Source organism: Notolepis coatsorum (genome assembly GCF_963971535.1).
Source record: "Notolepis coatsorum genome assembly, chromosome: 17".
In the NCBI taxonomy this organism is placed as follows: Eukaryota; Metazoa; Chordata; class Actinopteri; order Aulopiformes; family Paralepididae; genus Notolepis; species Notolepis coatsorum.
The window spans coordinates 43,539,785-43,558,389 of NC_140181.1; the positions used below are offsets into that span (position 1 = coordinate 43,539,785).

Below are 18,605 nucleotides of genomic sequence, written 5' to 3' on the forward strand. Positions count from 1 at the left end.
TGGAAGGTACTTGAGGTCATGGGTCTTGGGAAGAGTTTTATTCATATGATTAAAGTCCTGTATGCCTCGCCGTCTGCGATGATACTGACAGGCAAAAACTGTTCCACACTCTTTCCAGTCTCCAGATCTTCTAGACAGGGTTGTCCTCTGAGCCCAGGACTGTTCGCGCTTTCCTTCGAACCTTTGGCCCAATTTATTAGGCAATCGGAGGACATCGTCCCCATAATGGTCAATAATACTCCACACAAAATTGCTCTCTATGCGGATGACCTGCTGATTTTCATGGACGACCCTTCCCGGTCGGCCACAAAATTATTGAGAATAATCGACGACTTTGGTAAAATGTCAGGCTTTAAGATTAACTGGAACAAATCAGCCTGCCTACCTCTTAATGAGCTGGCCAAGGCGGTACGACTACCAGCTGATATCCCCATAGTAGAACATTTTAAATACTTGGGCATAGATATATTCCCCACGCTGAACCAAACTACTAAGTACAACTTCACGGGTACTTATGATAAAATACGCCAGGATCTAGACAGGTGGTCGCCCCTTCCTAACTCCTTACAAGCCCGGGCTTCCATAATCAAAATGAACGTCCTGCCTAGGATAAATTTTGTTAGCTCAATGCTCCCCCTGCCCCCTCCAATAGACCACTGGCGCAAGGTACAATCGATGGTATCTAAGTTTATCTGGAATAACAAACGCCCGAGAATCAAAAGGGCTACTACTCAACGTAGAAAACAAGATGGGGGCCTCGCAATCCCTGATTTTAAGCTTTATTTCTGGTCCTTTTCACTGAGACCTCTGATTTGCTGGCTAGACCCTGTAGAGGCTGTATCGTGGCGCTCCTTAGAAGCGGCGGCGGTCTCACAGCTAAGATTGCAGGATGTAGTGTACTCCACTGTCTCTATTTCGAAATGCCGGCTGAGGTATGGACCGATCATAACTCACGTGATCCAAACGTGGCGTAATGTACAGAGGTCGCGTGGGGTTAAATGCCCATGGCACCTGGACTCTCCAATTTTTAATAACCAGCAATTACTTGTTGGGCACAAGCCGGTTAATATTCCTCAATGGCAAAGGAGGGGAGTGCATACTCTGGAGGATATTTATGATAAGAACGGCCTCCGTGCGTTTCAGGACTTAAGAGAATTTTATGATCTTCCCGGCGAGTCCTTCTTTCTTTACCTTCAACTAAGGTCAGCACTGAGGGCGCATGGCGTGCCGTGGGCTCAAGCTTTGCACCCACACCCCTTCCTCAGGCTCATAGTGGACAGGACGACATCCAGAGGGTTTGTCTCAGACTTTTATATGCTCTTAATTCAATCCACGTATAAAAATGTATCATTGGATACAATCTGGCATGTGGATATCCCGGAGTTGGACCCCGAGTTGACTGGGATGATGTTTGGGCAAATGTAGCATTATCTTCCCGCAACCCCAATCACCAGCAAATTAATTTTAATTATATTCATAGGACCTATCTTACACCTAGGAAGCTATTTGCTATGGGACTGATAACCGACTCTCGGTGCACTTTGTGCTCTCAAAAGGCCACTGGCACTTATATGCATATGTATTGGGATTGCCCACCAGTGGCCCGCTTCTGGAGGTCAATAACGGACAAACTTTCAGACCTGTGTGGCTTAACTATCCCATTCACAGCTGTTACGCTACTCCTGAACGATATAACGACACTACCTGCGTCCGTTCAACTAAAAAGGGTTGTCCTAGCGGGTGTCACAGCAGCGAAGAAGCTAATAGCAATGAGATGGAAGGAGCCTGAGAAGCTTACAGTGATTAACTGGTCCCTAACACTATTGGATGTGATTTATCTTGAGATATCCACGGCGCGGGTGATTGGGGTAGGACAGGCTGGCATTGACCAGTGGTTCGCAGCAGCTGAGAAGGTAAGGACCGCCGTGTGCGGCTGAGCGGGGTTGGGGTGCTTGATCGGGGGGGGGTTCCGGCGGTCTCTTGGGAGGGGGAGGAGGAAATGTTTTGTCTGTCTTGTCTTTTGTCTTGTCCTCTTGAGTTTAGCTGGGGATTTAATGGGGGGGCAGCTATTTAACTATTTCTTCACCGTTTGGTCACTTTTACACGGTCTCTGAGAGTCTATGGAACACCTCTACAGGTTTTTGTTTTTTCATGAAGGTTCATTGCTCCGTTTTCGGGTCGTGTTCTCAAAAAGTGGTCCTTGTGGTGAATTGGAGATGTACGTTTTATTAATATAAGGTCACACGGCCGGGAATCGGGGCTGAACACTGGGAAAGACCATTTATTAGATAGTACCCCTTGGATTTAGAAATTAGAAGGTTGAACTCTGTTTTCTTTTCTCTTTGTCTGTATAAATTGTTATTCTGTATTATTATTGTTTTTGTTATTTTCTTGTGAAGTTCTATGTATTGTGATTGTGTTTAATGTGTTTTGTTTCATGTGAATAATAATAAAAAAAAATTGATCCAAAAAGAAAAGAAAAAAAAAGTCTCAAGCGCCAAAAGGTAAAAACTGAGCGCCCCTGGCGGGCGGCGGGCTTTAGTTTCGGTCCCTGGGTGCAAGCATAGTCGTAGTACCCCTGAATGAGTGCTCCTGCCAGAGTCTTCAGGGTATTCTTGTTTACCAGAGAGGAGATCCGGTACAAGAATCGAGTTCGTTGGTTGACTTTTTTTATTACATTGGATGCCATTTTGTCACAGGAAAGATTAGCCTCTAGGATGGAACCTAGGTAGGTAATTTCATCTTTCCTTGTGACAATATTGTCACCCACTGTAACCGAGAAGCCGTCTGTCTTGCTGAGTTTGTTATTTGAACCGAAGAGTATGGACTCTGTTTTGCCCATGTGTAATGATAGTTTGTTGTCGGCGAGCCATATGCAGATTTTGCCTAGTTCCGAGCTGAGGGCTTTTTCAACCTGTAACTTGTTCTTGTCAGAGACCAGCAGGGCTGAGTCGTCCGCAAACAGGAACAAGTTGCAGTCACAAGCTGACGACATGTCATTTGCATAAATTAGGAATAGTAGCGGTCCTAGTATGTTTCCTTGTGGAACACCACAGCTCACTGCACCGAATGGGGAATTCTTGGCCGAAACAGATACCGAAAATAGGAAACAGTTGGCCGAAAACCGAATGCCGAAAATGATTAATATAAATATATATATATGTTTTTTTTTTTTTTTAGCTACCTGATTATGGCAAAAGACATGATTATGGCTAAACTTAACTTAAATAATATTAATAATCACTATTATGGGCCCATAAAACATTTATTCAGCACTTTTGAATGCATACATTAATTCCAGACTGTTAAGACTAAAAGACTACAACGATTGATGACGACTTCCTGTCCTCGCATTTCCATTTCCGGTTTAACGATACATTTTCAACAACGGATTGTTGCTAATTAAACACTTCATTTAAACGGAGTAACGTTAACGTTATGTCGAGTTCATACGTGTAGTGTAGTATGAACTCGTCAATGTAGTATGAACTCGTCAATGTCGTCATAACGTTAACATTACTCAGTGTCCACTGTTGCTGCCACCGTTGCGTCGCAGATGGATGGTACACTGTTAGCTCCGTAGCTAATCCGCTCCTAGACTACTGATAGCAGTACCGTTAACGTCGGAGCTGATCAATACTCCGGTTTTTTCTAATTTAGTTTAGAACCGGGTTTCGGGGGGCAAGAAGAGTTAGTTATCACAGGCTGTAGAATGCAGGAAGAGCTGCCAAGCTGCTCACGTTACATGTTGCGCATGCTACCGGTATGTCTGTAGTCGCGTTTTGATGACGTCATCACAACAACACGTTATTTGACTTTCGGTCATATATTTTCGGTGCTAAAACCCTTTCGGCCGAAAGCCGAAAGAGCCTTTTTAACCATTTTCGGCCGATAATTTTCGGTAGCCGAATTTTCGGTGCATCCCTAATCAAAACCTATTGCTTTTAGCTTGTCAATCAGAATGGTGTGATTGACAGTGTCGAAGGCCTTTTGTAGGTCCAGCATGACCATGCCGCAGTATTTGCCCGCATCCACCTCTTGTTTGATGTGGTCGTTCAAATAGAGAAGGCATGTGTCAGTGGAGTGGGATGTTCTGAAGCCAGATTGGAATTCGTAGATTAGATTTTTTTCCGCGAGGTACTTTTCTATCTGTTCGTATACTATTTTTTCCATGACTTTCGAGATGGATGTAAGGATAGAAACAGGGCGGTAGTTGCCTGGGTCTAGTTTGCTGCCCTTTTTGTGCAGGGGTGTTACTCTCGCAATTTTGAAGTCCTTGGGGACGTGTCCCTGTTTTATGGAGAGGTTTATTATGTGTGTGATGACTGGGGTGATGGCGGCTGCTGAGTCTCTGAGGAATTTGGAGGGGATGTTGTCATGGCCAGTGGCCTTGTTCGGTTGGAGGGCGCTCAGTTTTTTGAGTACCTCATCTGTAGTTACCATTTCCAGTTTGAAGTCGTCTTTGTGGACGCCTAGGTTCTTGTAGTATGCTACTATGTGTTCTACCCCATACTGCCCTGAGTGGGAGGGTAGTTTGTTTACCAGTGTTGTGGCTATGTTTGTGAAGAAAGTGTTTAAGTAATTGGCTACATCCAGTTTGTCTGTAATGAGCGTGTTGTCCGTCCGTCTTTATGTTTATGTTTGAGAACCTGGTTTTAAGTTTTTTACTGCAGCCTAGTTGATTGTTGAGTAATTTCCAAAGTTCACGTGGTTTATTTTTGTTTCTCAGTTGTCATTGATGAATTTTTTTTTTGCAGTTTTGATCACGGAGTTTACGTCATTTCTTAGTCTGTTTCTTTCTAGTTTGAGTTCAGTCACGTGGTCTTGGAGTTCCCTGCTCGTGCTTTTGGCAAGCTTTGACTGACTTTTACGAAACTCATACCCTTGTGGGTTGGGTGATTAGCTGGCTGAAACCGTGCAAATCACAAAACCTACTGAAGGCCTTGAAGACGGGTGCACGCAGCATATCCGTGTTCCAGTCCCCAATAAGAATTTTTTCTACGCCCTCCACCCCAGCTAAACACCCATGAATGAATGAATGAATGAATGAAAACTTTATTTAACAGATTGCAGAATGGGTACAATACAGTACGGCTCAATACATACAATTGTTAAGGGGATGCAGACCTGAGAAAGACGTTTGTCTTGTTTCCATCAGGGTCCCCCATTTTCAATTCATATAGACATTTATGACATACACAACATACAGGTATTTAGTACTGATACATTTGTGACATAAGCGGTATTCAAATATACAGTAATGTTACCCCTAGATCCTGACAGAGTATATACATATGATGGGGAGGGGACTGTACATTAGGAGGGGGTGGGTGGGTGGGAGGGAAATATACATACGGCGGGGAGGGAATATATACATGCGGTGGGGTCCGGGGAGGAGACTGTCTATTAGGAAGTGTTCAAGTTTCTTTAATAGTTGTCATACAGAAGTACAGAATACTTTCATACAAAATGCTTCTTATTGTTACGCTCCAGAGACTGTGCTAGACAAGATAGTATCAAATAACATAGTATAGCATGTAATTTAGAAGAAAATGAGGTCAGTGTTCGGTATAGACATATGTACAATGTTCTGAGTTACCATATAATATACAATACTATGCAGTGTACTAATGTACAGTACTATATAGTGCAAAGCAGAAATGGGATGAGGTACAATTTAGGTACAATTTACAGTAAGGTGTACGAGTTGTAGTGCAATCCTTCATCAATAAATATAAAGTGTGGGGAGTGGGTGCTACAGTGTGTTTGTTTAAAGTGGGTGTGTGCTATAAAGTGTGTGGAGTGGGTGCTACAGTGTGTTTGTTTAAAGTGAGTGTGTGCGTGTGGATGTGTGTGCTATGTGCGTTTGGTGGTTGTTGTGTAGTGTTCATTGTTCGTTTAGCAGCCTGATGGCCTGGGGATAGAAGCTTCTTCTGAGTCTTTCTGTGCTCGCCTTGAGACTCCGGTATCGCTTGCCTGACCGCAGCAGTTCAAAGAGGCAGTTGTTCGGGTGACTGGAGTCTTTAATGATTCTCTTAGCCTTGCCCTTGCAACGCTTGTTGTAAATGTTCTGGAGGGTGGGGAGCCCCCCTCCAATTGTGCGTTCGGCTGAACGTGTCACTCTTTGTAGTCTGCTTCGGTCTTGTGCAGTGCTATTCCCAAACCAGGAGGTGCTGTTGCCAGTCAAGATGCTCTCTATTGTACATGAGTAGAAGTTCTTAAGGATCTTCTGACTGACTTGGAACTTCCTTAGGCGCCTGAGGAAGTAGAGGCGTTGTCGTGCCTTCTTCACAACACTGTCAATGTGTGTGGTCCATGTCAAGTCCTTGGATATGTAGGCTCCGAGGTACTTAAAGCTGTTGACTCTCTCAACCGGTGCCCCGTCGATGCTGAGGGGGCTGTAGTCCTTGACCCCCGACCTCCTGAAGTCCACAATCATCTCCTTTGTTTTGCTGACGTTCAGGGAGAGGCTGTTTTCCTGGCACCATCCCGCCAGGACCTTGACCTCTTCCAGGTAGGCCCTCTCGTCGTTGGCAGAGATCAGGCCCACCACCGTCAGCAAATTTGATGATTGTATTGCTACTCCGCTGAGCCACACAGTCGTGTGTGTACAGGGAGTAGAGGAGGGGACTCAGAACACAGCCCTGGGGGGGCCCTATGTTGAGGGTGATGGATGAGGAGGTGCAGTTGCCTGCTCTCACCACCTGGGGTCTGCCAGTCAGGAAGTCCAAGACCCACTGGCAGAGGTCATAGCTCAAGCCCAGGTCCCTGAGCTTGGCTCAGGGTTTCCGTTAGAAAAAATTGTTGCCGGTCTCCGTGACCTGCAAGATTTCAATCTACCGGACAAATGAGATTAATTCCGGTCATAGTTTATTGAGCTTTAAAACAATTTATAGGCAGACTATATAAAGAATGTCATCCTCAAGGCATGTAGATTTATAATATTATTATTTAAAACTAGGCTACTTTTGCGTATACAGTCATTAATATATTCCAAATAAAATAAGTCCCTCGATACTCCGTGCTGCTGCTGACTTGAAATAAAATAGACCGCGTATGTGGGCAGTCGGTCCGACACTAAACAGCAGTCTGTTATAATCACATTTTTATGAGCTAACGAATTCCGTTATATTGGACATTTGTATTAATTATATCAAGCGAAGAACTGAGAAATTTTGCAGAGAGAGACGGCAACACTATCGTGGCCGGGTTTGCGTGATGTATATCTCCACCTCCCAATGACTTGGTGCTGGTCATAATGTCCGGTGAAAACAACTCCCTCCAAGCACAACTTGACCACCCGAACCGTACCAAAACAGGCCAAAATTAAATAGCCCATGCGACGAACGATTCATTACATTCGTTTCATCGTTGCTCCACCAAGCAGCCGGTCCAACAATGAAAGCTGTTATCAGCGCGAGCCGGCCGCAGTTAGTTTGCAAGAAGCATCCAGCTGCAGACCCGCAGAGCAGCTTTCCAGGTCTGGGGACCGCACTGTGCCAGCAAAGCTGGTGGGTTCTGTGGGTCTGCAGCTGCATGCCTTCCGCAAATCCAGCAGCAAGCTCTCGCTGAGCGAAGCAACGACAACAAACGCAATGATTGTTTCGTTCATCGCATAGGCCACCCAACTCCAGCCCATCCAAATACAATTCAAATAATCAAACTGTGCCCAGAGGGAACTATTTTCACCGGACACTATGACCGGAGAGATTAAATATGTCGGACTTCAACAGATTTTGCCAGTCAAATACCGGTAATTACCGGCTAACGGAAACGCTGGCTTGGCTATGAGTATGGAGGGGACTATGGTATTGAATGCCGAGCTGTAGTCGATGAATAGCATTCTCACATAGTTCCCCTGCCTCTTGTCCAGGTGTGATGCTGCTGTGTGCAGCACATGGGCTATGGCTAGGGGTGGACGGTATGGTCTAAAATTTATATCACGGTATAATTTGAAGCATAGACGGTAACGGTATATATCACGGTATCATCGTTTTTGATAATTTTTTTTTTGTATATATATATATATATATTTTTTTTTATAAAATATATATATTATATAATTAGACTTGTACTGGTATTATCTGCGAGACATCGCCACCACGCAACAAGCTCCACTGTCTGTGTGTACTCTAGTAGCCTCCAGCTACGGCCAGGATTCTCCGGAGCTGCACCTGGACCTATACTCGAGTAGCCTCGAGCAGAGCTACGGCCAGGATTCTCCGGCGCTGCACCTGGACCCTATTGTATTGGTATTATAACGTTAGCAAGCCCTCAGCTCGAATACGCATCGAATCAGTGTTATAAGACATTGATATCATGAGCTATCTGTAGCTACTGCATATATAACGTTAATACAACGCCTCAGTGAATTATTTAGTTCAATGGGACATTTCGTTTTGAACGGTGAACTAACTTGCGTTAACGTGAGCTAACAGGTAGCATACACGTCTCTAGTACTAGACTTTGTGGAGCGTTTGTTGATGTCAGGAGCTATCGGTAGCTGGCCGACTAGATACCGTTCGGTTAGACAATGCCCCATCATGTATTAAACTAAAAGTGAATAGTTGACTGGGTCATTTTGTAACGGTAGCTAAGCTAACGTTAGCTCAGGGAGACGCCGACAGCTCCCGTGTCCCGTCCCACTAGACTACTAGACCCGTGTTTACATGCGTGCGGTAGGGGCTGGCACGCCCACTGCGCGAAGCCTCCTAAATAACTTTTTCCAGTTCGCACATATCTATTATCTATGACTAATTCTATCTATTTTTAGGGGCAAATGCGAGTGAAATAGTCGCGCTGTGGTTACATGACGTCATTGCTATTTTAGAGCTGCACTACCGGTTACACGGTATACTCAAAATCCATACCGTAGAGCAAATTCATACCGTATACCGTTTATACCGTCCACCCCTAGCTATGGCGTCCTCTGTGGACCTGTTGGGGCGGTATGCAAATTGCAGGGGGTCCATGTTGATGGGGAGGGAGGAGCAGATGTAGCCCTTTACTAGCTTCTCAAAGCACTTCATGGCTATGGAGGTAGAGTTGTTCCGATACCGATACTAGTATCGGAAATGCCGCCGATACTGCCTAAAATGCTAGTATCGGTATCGGCGAGTACACGTAAATTCTAGCCTCCGATCCCATGATGTAATTTATCTCCTGCCGAGTCCTGCGGAGAGTGAGGATTATAAAATGAACATGTTTTAAAGTGTGATGCTGTGTCATTTTAACAGCAGATACACTTTCTTAAATTCCATTGTCCCCGACAGTGCGGTGTGACGGGGAGCTCGGACGGGAATCGGGATGTGTTTGGCTGGTGTTATGATAGCATTAGCTGGAAAGATAGCTAGTTGGAACAACATCCGCTTTTAACGTTACATCAAATCAGATGATCGCCTGTCCTTTCTCCAGGACCTAACACTGTCCGTGACCGTCTATCAACAATAATGCACCCACGGTGAATTGTATTTAAGTTAAGTAGCTACGGACTAGCGTTAGCTGACTATTACTAACGTTATCTTAATGTCGATGCGGGAAGGCGAGCTAGGTCAGTTAGCTTAGCTTGATAACGTTACCGTGTCTAAAGTTGGTGCTATTCACATAATCCAGCAATAATGGCTGCAGACCTGCAAGCAAAGTACAGCAAGTGCCAAAGGATAAGAGTCTGAGGCGGAGTTTCAAAAGAGAATGTTGAATATTTATTTTGCATCAAAAATCACAACATGAACGTCTGCCACTAGCTTACAGACTGAATAGGGTATATCTGCAGAGCCACTGAGTAGCGAGTGCAACACCGTTTAATGTCCGTGTGGATCATTGGAGTAGGGTATATCTGCAGTGCTGCAGCCCATACTCATTGATTAATGATACTAATACAAATCTATACAATCACCTGTTGTTGAATAAATACCATACGTTCTAGTTATTACTAAAAAACAGTATAACAGTATCTGAAAAAAAAAAAAAAAAAAAAAAAGTATAATTTATATAAATTTTTTTTTTATGCACTGGTATCGGATAAATATCGGTATCGGCCGATACCCAAAGCTTAGGTATCGGAATCGGATCGGAAAGGGAAAAATGGTATCGGAACATCTCTATATGGAGGTGAGAGCTACACTGGGTTTCCGTTAGAAAAAATTGTTGCCGGTCTCCGTGACCGGCAAGATTTCAATCTACCGGACAAATGAGATTAATTCCGGTCATAGTTTATTGAGCTTTAAAACAATTGATAGGCAGGCTATATAAAGAATGTCATCCTCAAGGCATGTAGATTTATAATAGTATTACTTAAAACGAGGCTACTTTTGCGTATACAGTCATTAATATATTCCAAATAAAATAAGTCCCTCGATACTCCGTGCTGCTGCTGACTTGAAATAAAATAGACCGCGTATGTGGGCAGTCGGTCCGACACTAAACAGCAGTCTGTTATAATCACATTTTTATGAGCCAACGAATTCCGTTATATTGGACATTTGTATTAATTATATCAAGCGAAGAACTGAGAAAGCAGAGAGACGGCAACATTATCGTGGTTTGCGTGACGCCTCTCTCCACCTCGCAACGACTTATTTGCAAAGAGTATGGCGCTGCAGAGCAGCTGATCCAGCTGTTATTGGCTCTTTTCTGGGAACCGCACAGCAGCGCCCCCCACCCAACATTGGCTGAAAATGGCTGAATTGGAGTACTGCTGGAATACTGCATTGGGCTGCTGGTGCTATGGCTCTGCAGCTTCACAAAAGTTCGCACACCCAGCACTAAGCTCTCGGTGACAACGTCGTTGTTATTATTAGAAGCAACGAGGAAACAAATGTAATGATCGTTTCGTTCATCGCATAGGCTATTTAATTTTAGCCTATTTTAATACAATTCAAATAATCAAATTGTGCTTAGACTCAGGGAATTATTTTCACCGGACATTAAGACCGGAGAGATGAAATATGTCGCACTTCAACAGATTTTGCCGGTCAAATACCGGTAATTACCGGCTAACGGAAACGCTGAGCTACAGGGCGGTAGGTGGTGGGGGTTTTGGGCATTTACGGTGGCCAGTTTCAAATTGTAGCCTCCCGTAGGTGCTCTTTAACTCTTTCAGTGCCACTCACGAGATTTCTCGTTTTTTTTTATAGGTGGTTGCATGCCACTCACGAGATTTCTCGGAATTATTATTATTATTATTTTTTGCGATCTGAAAAATTCTTGCATCACCCGAGCCTACCCGAGTATAGCCGAGCTGCGCCGGTGATCACTGTGGAAAAAAGCGCCCCCTGTCGTCTCCCAGATGACGTAAGTGATTTTGGAATGGACTCAATGAAAATGATGGGGAAAAAAATCCGGTACTCCACATTTTCCAGTTCACTGATCCAGCCGGGGTTACCACAGTTCATTCTGGAGCCTCAGATCCCCGCGGATCATGGAGATCTATCGTGTCTAAGGCTGAGCCCGAACCCTGTTTTTAGGGTTCGAACGTTCGCCAGGGTTTATCGAACGAACGTTCGTTTTTTTTAAATTTTTTAATACATTTTTCTTTTAATAATTTTTTTTTTAATTTTTTTTAATAATAATTTTTTTTTTATTGTATTATTATAGATCCTACGGAGGGCGGCATTGCATAGTCTATTGGTGAAAAACATGTTGTTTACAGTGGTGGCTGTTCATGTAAACATGTAATTAAACAAAGCACTCAGAAGAAAATAAACAAGCTACTGAATCAAAGTATGATAAACAATAGCCCTTGCAGTCACGTAAGGGGCTAGATAAACAAATGCATTCGTTTTGTGGCATTAACGTTATAGTTAGTGTTACACGTTCAATAACAGGTATTCACTCTTGGACGACGGGGAGGGGAGCCGGGAGGAGAGGCGCACGCCTCGGCTCAACAGACCCGTCCACCGTCTACCTCGGAACGGCCGGGCTCCCAACACGCCTGCCGCCCGTCCGCCCTACCACCGTTCCGAGGTAGACGGTGGACGGGTCTGTCCACCGTGCGCCTGCTGTTGTTTCCAACGCAACCACCTCCCGCCATGAAGCTCGCGCTCCGTGGCCGAAAAAGGCTGGTATGATCCTTCTGCAGGTTCACCTACGGAAACCTTGTTACCGATTACTTCCTCGGCGGGGAGCTAACTACGGCTCCCCGGTAGCTACGGTAAGTCTGTTGAGGCTTGCCGATTGGTGGTAACAGCAGAGGCGGGTGCAAGCGGTGTGACGTAATTGGCAGAATCGCCTGTCAATCAAAATAGAGCTCTGGTTGAGAAATAGTATCCCGCTGCAGCCCGGCAGACCATACTGGTTGAGCCGAGCACCTCGCATTCACATCACCTCAACCCCGTGCGCATCCTTTATTTTTTTTTCACCGAACGTTCGAACCTATTAATTAAAGTCCGAATGTCAGCGTAACGAACGAACGTTCGAACGTTCGGGCTCAGCCTTAATTGTGTCGCGTTGGATCCATACACGTATCGATTTTTTCGAATGGTGATCAGGAATTGGAATATACCAGTTGGATACCATCTGATGTCAGGTAAGGACTCTATGTTATCAGTGGTAGGATAATCGGAGTAAGTTTGATGAAGTTATAAGCCGTTTTGTGAAATGTCTTCTTTCGGTTTCACTGTAAAAGTCTGTGAGGAAATCAACGGAGCGATTATCAGTGCGCGGCCGTAATGTGCTTGCGTGCACGTATAATATTGATCATCTAGCGTTTATTTGAAAACGATATAAAAAGGCCGACGAATATCAACGTTGTGGAATATTCCACTAAAAGACGATTTTCATAGAATGCTCCAGAATGAGCTGTTTTTTATATCAAAACGGGGGCTTTTCTAACTGCTCTGAAACGGAAACGACGCGATAAAAAAACAATCTGTCTCCACAGCACTGACTGGAAAATAGTCTTTGATAATGCGATGGGCAGATTAGACACATAGCCATAATTTAAAACATAGATTAGGCGATATTAACGTTAACATTGGCGCCGATGGTGGCATTCAAGCGGTAAAATGGAAAACCAGGCGTGGCACTGAAAGAGTTAAGAGCGGTTTTGAATGTGGGCAGGGATTCACATTCCTTTACAGCTTTGGGTAGGGCGTTCCACATTGTTGTGGCATAATTGCGAAACGTGTTTAGTCACTTGTTTGAGCCGAATCTGGGTTTAACATGATTAGTTGAGCTTCCTCTGGTGTAGTGGTTGTGGTATTCACTGACCTTTGGTAAGTATTTTGACATGTACATGGGCACCCCGGTCGTATAGTGTATCTTGTAGACCAGGCCCATTGCAAGTTGCTGTACTCTGTCGTCTACTCTAAGCCATCCTAGGTTGTCAAAGTGGGCAGGGGTGAGGTGGGTTCTGGGGTTCAGGTCAAGTAGTAGTCTGACCAGTTTGTTTTGTGATGTTTGTAATTTTGTTTTAAGAGCCTTTGGTGCTTTGGTACCATGAGGTGCACGCATAGTCATAGTACCCTTGAATGAGTGCTCCTGCCAGAGTCTTCAGGGTATTCTTGTTTACCAGAGAGGATATCCGGTACAAGAATCTAGTTCGTTGGTTGACTTTTTTTTATTACATTGGATGCCATTTTGTCACAGGAAAGATTTGCCTCTAGGATGGAACCCAGGTAGGTAATTTCGTCTTTCCTTGTGACAATATTGTCACCCACTGTAACTGAGAAGCCGTCGGTCTTGCTGAGTTTGTTATTTGAACCGAAGAGAATGGACCCTGTTTTGCCCATGTGTAATGATAGATTTGCCCATGTGTAATGATAGTTTGTTATCAGTGTGTCATAGAAGCCACTCTGTTCTGGCGGTCTATAGATTGTGCCTATTAGTACTGGTTTTGCCCTATCGAATAAGATTTCAATCGAAACAGTTTCAATTTCGTCATGGTTAAGGTCAGTACGGTTGATGAATTTGGTATCTTTGTGTATATACACACAGACGCCACCTCCTTTTTGACAACTTTGATGAACATTGTTACTCAGCTGAGAGTTGTCCCCTTCCTGATGACTTGTCGTACAGAACTTGTATCGCCGTGACGTTAAGTCGCTTTGGATAAAAGAGTTTCAGCTAAATGTAAATGTTAACTGAAGAGTTAAAACCCGTAATTGTTGCATCATCGTCATCTACTGGGCTGTCGCCACTTTCTTAATCATACAATAGTACACAGGTAACGTTATATATGAACATAATTGTTGTGTGCTGTGTGCAGTCCTCTTAATCCCGTGTCTCTCTACTAACGTTACCCAACAAACCCCTTGGAAGTCTGGTTAGGGTTTCTTCTACCGTTAACTTACCTGTTGTGCTGAAAAGTACTTCCCTCTTCTTCGCTACTCTGCCAGTGCAGTTCATCACCATATAGCCGTCTTTTTACCAACCAGATACTCTTTGATTGATTTGAAACTTTATTAACAAGATTGCAGAATGGATACAATACAGTACGGCTCGATACACACATTGTTAAGGGGATGCAGGCCAGAGAAAGACTTTCGTCTTGTTTACATCAGGGTCTCTCCCCACTCCGGCCCCTTTCGTGAATGTGCGTCACAGTCCCCCATTTTCAATTCATGTCATCTCTTCATGTTCTCCTCTTTAACTGTTTAACCTGACCTGGCTCCCTATCCTCTTCTTCGCTGACTCAGCATATGATACATTATAATGACCCTGCTTTGTTTAACTTACCTCAATTTCCTGGACTTTCAACGAAGAAATCTCGCCTCAAATGCAAACAAACATCAGCGGCCGAGTGTTGCTAATGCTTTGCTAGTTTGCTCAGCTGATTCGTTGATATGCATCCTCTGACGGAGTCACAACCTGCGGAGCCCCATCCGGTCGGGTATTTTTCATAATAAAAGCACATATTTTGCCTGAAGAATATTTGATTTAATTTCATTTTCACCACACAGTGATTTTAAGAATGCAATTTTCTAAATCGTTCCATACATTCAACCAGCTCATACTATATTGTGTAACTACACTTAAAGGATAGAAAAACATTTAAAACTATTATTAAAGGTCCAAGACTTTGTAGGACAATAGTCGATTGTCGAGTTTTTTTCCACCAGTTCCATGAATTACATGTGATGGTTTGGTATATTTTTGGGGTCCCGAAGGTGAACGGATCCCTGAGATAATTAATGTGTAGTTTCCATAGACAGCCTTTTTGTTGACAGTACTAGTAGTCGAGATATGAGGCTAGTTACTATAGCATTTTACAATAATTTAGATATTATATATTTTATAATAATTTCAAATGATTCATACATTTTTGTTAATCTGCCACATGGGGTTGGCCACTGGCTGATCCCACATATCTCAGAATGCCAGATATTTGCCCAGTTAATCAGTCACTAATTGACAGCCATCTGTCGCTTTCCAATAATTTCCTACACATTTTTCTATATAATTCATAAATCATAGGTGTCGCCAGTGACAAATCTAAGGGCTTAAGAGTGGAAGCAGCAGCATGTCTATAAATTACATCTCCTGAATATACCTGTACACCCCTCTGTATTACTGCTGAATGATGTTTTTGAGTGTGCAGTACATCCACAGCTAAAGAGATTGGTTTTATCGGGTATCACAGTGGCTAAAAAGCTGATAGCATCACGATGGTTCCAACCGGAAAAAATTTGCCGAAAGGTCTGGATTATTACATATCTCGATGTGATCTATCAAGAAATATCTACAGCAAGAATTTTGGGTCTCAATGAATCCAAAATTACATTGTGGTTAGAAGTGGTGGAGAAAATAAAAACTAGCATATAATGGTAATGTCTGGTTAGGAGCGAGGGAAAATGGATGGATTATCCAATGGGGGGTCGTACGAGCTAGAGCATATGTGTGTAGGTTTTTAGATAACAGGTATTAAGGGTATATCCTATATAAGACAATTAACTAAAATGTGATTTCATTGGATGTGCACTGTCAACTAATGCTTGTATATCTTATCGTGTGTTGTCATGTTTGTTTATGTGTTTGTTTAAGAAATTATAAAAAAAATTACATCTCCATAATCCAAAACATATGAAAACTTGTTCAACGACCCGCTTCCTGCTCATCATTTGGAAGCTGGTTCTCTACAAGCCAATTTTTTTTACAGAGAAGATTGTCTTCATGGTATTTACATTTCTCATCAAGCCAGATGCCAAGATATTTGTATTCTGTAACTCTCAATGTCAAGACCCACTCAGTGGATATGCTAATTATTGTAAACAATACATCTGGCTCTAGAGAAGAGCTTGAATTTTGTTTTATTTACAAGTACAAAGTCTTGTAGCCTATTATTTTTCAACAAAAGTATGTTCATTGCTCATAGTGGAAGGGTGCCAGTAAGATGGGTTGGGCAGTACCCTGGCCTACCGACACCAAGCAGGGGTGACTAGAACGGCAAAATGGTGGCTCACACAACAGGAAACTAAAAAATAAAAGAAACACCATCAATTGCCACTATATCATAAATAAACACAAGAAAAGGGTTCCAATTAATAACTAACCCAGTTAGGGCTTAAGTGTCTTGGCCGGGAGGAGTGGGAATCCGGATTACCAGACGACTGCTCTACCTCCCGAGCCACTGTCGCCCCAGATGCATAGCCTATGCGCCCGCAGTAGAGGGATGGATGGATGACATGTCTTCTGCCAGGAAGAGTCTGCGATGTTGACTGTGGGCTCACATTATAAAGCCCGGGTGTGTCTCCACGATCTCATCAAGCACCTATAGAAAACTAGCAGAGCTGGGGGAGACGTCCGGGGGCCACCAACAGCCAATCCCCAGGTCCCCTCCCGCCATAGTCGTTTGTCCACAGCTGTGCCCAATCATGTATCAATTAGTCAACAATGTCCCAAATGTTCTGGGCACAGCTGTGGAATAGATAGATGTTGCAACACAGTTAAAAGTTGCATCTCAAGTTATGTAATAATCGACAGCATATATAAATGTTACTCCACGGCACTGGTAATCCAAATGGGGGCATATTCCAGTCTTAGGTGTCAAAAGAAAAAGCGCTCACTGGGAGGCTCACGCTGCCCCCAACACTTCCTGATTCTAATGCGCAAGCGCAACAACCGACCTGTAGGAGTCGCTGTCCACAACGCCCGATCCCCACCCATCAGTTTCCCACCCCCTAATACGGCCAATGTGTATTAGTACGGACGACCAGCTAAACTGAAAGCAAATGTGGAGCGCTGGGCTCGAACTGACGAGCCCAGCGTCTCCAGCATTTCGTGGCGAGTGCCTTGCCCACTACGCCACGTAGCCACCCGCAATTTGAATATATTCATAACATTCAAAATTGCAGTGCAAAATACAACTCTTATCATTTTAAATTACAGATGTTAGATGAGTACAAACACCTTGGGATTCAAATGGTTTGTATATCAATGTAACTATGGTAAAATCCCCTTTAATTGAGACTGCTCTAGGTTCACTTCCTATTTGAGAAAGGTCTAAAGATATTTTATATTTATCAATGGAGACTTTCGTCAGGTGGTACTTAGCTCTGGCACATTTACATGGAATGGATCCATTATTTATGTTATCAATTACAGCTGTTTTTATCCATCTATGTATGACATCAAAATGTCTGCTTATGGGCAGTTCCAGAAAGCACACATGCAGAGCTGCCTACCCCAAGTGCCTTATTACTGTAACAAAAACTGACCTCTGCACCAAATTAGTTTGAAAGAAAATGTGGTAATGACTTTGAACTGCATGTACACGTATATCACAAATATTAAACGGTTAGTTCAGAATTTTGGAAAACTAGCCTTATTTATTGTTTATCGATGGTGTTGATTCCTTTCTAAACACAATCCAGGCCAGACTGTTCCTCATACTAGCTCTGGCTAGCCACTAACCAATACAAGTCAATGGGGTCACACTCCCGCCTGTACAAGCTGTCTGAGGCTCACTGAATTGTTGTGTGGCACAATGTAGCACATTTCAGTGGGCTTCGGTCAGCTTGTACAGACAGGAGCATGAACTCATTTAATGTTTTGAGCTCCACCAATCAGTTAATGTGTATAACAAGCAGCTGGGGGCAGGGGCGGCTATGTGGCATAGTGGGCAAGGCGCTCGCCACAAAATCTGGAGTCGCTGGGCTCGCCTGTTCGAGCCCAGCGCTCCACATTTGCTTTCAGTTTAGCTGGTCGTCCGTACTAATACACATTGGCCGTATTAGGGGGTGGGAAACTGATGGGTGGGGATCGGGCGTTGTGGACAGCGACTCCTACAGGTCGGTTGGTGCGCCTGCGCAGTAGAATCAGGAAGTGTCGGGGGCAGCGTGAGCCTCCCACGCGTTACTCCTCGCCACTGAGAGATCATGCTGCGCAGGTGAAAAGATGCGACTGCTGTACCGGAGGGGACTTGTGCTATGTATGACTTAGTCCACATTGCAGCAGGCTTGTGGGAGGCAAGAAACAGCGTTGGTGACAGGGGAGGGATGAATTGGATGATACGAAATTGGGATGGGAGAAAAATATAGAAAATGGGAGAAAAAGTGGATAAAAAAAAACAAGCAGCTGGGGGCAGAAGGGCATAGAGGGTGTCGTTTCCCCAAAAATCAACCATTGTGCCTTTAAATAAAAATGAATCTAATCATATTTTCTATATT

General features: G+C 43.8%; 1 protein-coding gene across 1 annotated transcript in view; it reads right to left on the reverse strand.

Annotated features, from left to right (window-relative positions):
* Positions 1–14,798, reverse strand: part of LOC311243640 (uncharacterized protein) — a 36,906-nt gene extending 22,108 nt beyond the window's left edge. Inside the window, exon 1 of the mRNA XM_084332943.1 lies at positions 14,677–14,798. The gene's annotated coding sequence lies outside the window, so the exon portion shown is untranslated. The remainder of the gene's footprint in view (positions 1–14,676) is intronic.
* Between the last annotated feature and the right edge of the window lie 3,807 nt (positions 14,799–18,605).